Source organism: Lontra canadensis, unplaced genomic scaffold, assembly GCF_010015895.1.
Source record: "Lontra canadensis isolate GAN:19392208 unplaced genomic scaffold, GSC_riverotter_1.0 scaffold180, whole genome shotgun sequence".
Classification (NCBI taxonomy): domain Eukaryota; kingdom Metazoa; phylum Chordata; class Mammalia; order Carnivora; family Mustelidae; genus Lontra; species Lontra canadensis.
In genome coordinates this window covers 1,001,441-1,003,763 of record NW_022631174.1, presented here as the reverse complement: position 1 = coordinate 1,003,763, position 2,323 = coordinate 1,001,441, and the positions used below count along the sequence as shown (strand labels likewise).

General features: G+C 43.8%; 1 pseudogene; it reads left to right on the top strand.

The window, feature by feature from the left end:
• Positions 1-1,054: 1,054 nt before the first annotated feature.
• LOC116860599 lies at positions 1,055-2,059 on the top strand (annotated as a pseudogene).
• The last annotated feature ends 264 nt before the right edge of the window (positions 2,060-2,323 follow it).

Below are 2,323 nucleotides of genomic sequence, written 5' to 3'. Positions count from 1 at the left end.
TGATGGTTGAACAACATTGTAAATATACTTAATGCCACTGAATTACACAGTTAAAAATGGTAAAAATGATAAGTTTTATGTATATTTTACCACATTTTAAAAAATAGAGTAAAAAACTCAGTCACAACTATTTGATTAATCATGCCAACTGTATCTAAATGTGTGTTTGGTCTCTCCTGTTACCCCGTTAGAGTCAGAGTCAAAGACTACAAATATGATAAGCCCACAGATCAAAGGGAACAATAGGAGGAAAAACATATAAATGATGTCAACCCCATTTTGAAAGATGGAAAGCAGATGGATTAATGATTACTGATTTTGGTTTCAGCTGTTTCTTTTCTACTAAGTCCTCTGGAGAAATAAGGCCCCAAGAAGGAAGACACAGTACACTCACTTTGAAGAATGGCTATAGAAAGCTACAGTAGTTGGAAGATTGAGTACCCCTCAGGGTGAGAGTGAAACTAACGTGCAAAACACAGGAGCATTAGCTGAAAGTTTGTGTAAGAAGTAGTTCTCTCTCCAAGTCTGAAAAAGCAGGTAATTTCTCCAAGTAGAAGATGGGAGGTTCATTACCTAGAAAGAATGAAGAGGCTCTGGACCAGGCAAACCAGGCATAGCTATATTTTGGTACTTGACCAAAAGGAGGAAGAGAGCACAGAGGTCCGTTCACTCAAGACCCACCTCCTTCCCTCTCTTGGATTCAGGAACACTGACCACCAGGATGATTATTGCTTCTTACTAATCTCCAGTCTGGAATCAGAGGATTCTCTGTGGAGAAACTGACCACATTCATGAAAAGGTCTACAGATACTAGCGTGTGTGGGTCATTCAACCAAATGACAGGGTCACTCACCGACAGTGAGACTACAGATAATGAGCCTCACCATGCAGAGTTTCCAATTACCTTTTCTGTACCTTGCTCTTAAAAATAAATGGACAGATGAGGAACAGACATTTGATGGTGCTCAGGTGAAATTTAGACAATGCAGACAAAAGAATATAAAAAAAAAAAAAAAAAACCCAACTGTGATTAATATTCCCAGAGCAGGGAAGTGGTCGGTGAGCCCACTCCCCGACGACAACATGCTTCCCTTGTCGCTGCTGAAGACGGCTCAGAATCATCCCATGTTGGTGGAACTAAAAAATGGGGAGACATACAACGGGCACCTGGTGAGCTGTGATAACTGGATGAACATTAACCTTCGAGAGGTGATCTGCACATCCAGGGACGGGGACAAGTTTTGGCGGTTGCCAGAGTGCTATATCCGCAGCAGCACCATCAAGTACCTGCGCATCCCCAACGAGATCATTGACATGGTCAAGGAGGAGGTGGTGGCCAAGGGCCACGGCTGCGGTGGCCGGCAGCAGCAGAAGCAGCAGAAGGGCCGAGGCATGGGGGGCGCTGGGTGAGGTGTGTTTGGTGGCTGGGGCCACTGTGGGATCCCAGGCAGAGGTCAGCGGGAAAAGAAGCCAGGCAGGCAGGCGGGCAAACAGTGAGCCGCCCTCCGTTCTCCAGAGACTGAGCTGCCACACTGCTTGCCAAGGCTGTGTTTCTACTCTCTGGTTCACAAGTGTGTTCAGAACAAAAAGAAGCAGGTGTTGGGGAAGAGCTCCCCTCTCCGCCTGTCATTCTGTGATCCTTTTTATGTAGAGTATCCCCCACCTTTTTTTTTAAGCCAGCAGTTCTGCAGTTGGATATGTTTGGTGTGTTTGGTTTTTCTGAAGCCGCAGCTGACTTGGTTCCTGGAAGATTCCGTGTTTAATGTGTCTTTAAAGCCCTCGCTCTTGTTTTAAGGGCGGGCACTTTCCAAGCTGGCTTGTTTTGCATTTTGAGTTGGATCCTTGTGTGGTGAGCAGACCGGAGGTTTTTATTTTAAGCTCTTTGCACTGAGATTGACAGCCTTGGGAGTTCCCTGAAACAGGGACCTCAGGATTGCCTTTTGGAAAACAAACACATATGAACGTATGCCACAGAAGCTGTTCTGGGGACATTGCTGGGCCCTGCCCCTTTGCCTCCTCTCTCCCTATTTGTGTTACAAAAATAAAAACACATACAACTACAAAACAAAACAAAACAAAACAAACAAACAAATAAATAAATAAATAAAATTCCCAGAGCACTCTGAGAGGTGTCATATTTATGAAATAACACAGGTCGATTTAAAAAAAAATTCAGCAAGGAAGAAGTACTCGTTTGACATAAAAGAATAAAAAAGAGAGAAAGTTGGAAAATAAGGAAGATAAGATTGATAAGGTTGAAGAAATCTCCTAAGATGTAGAATAAGAAAGAAAGAACTAAAGGGGTGCCTGGGTGGCTCAGTGG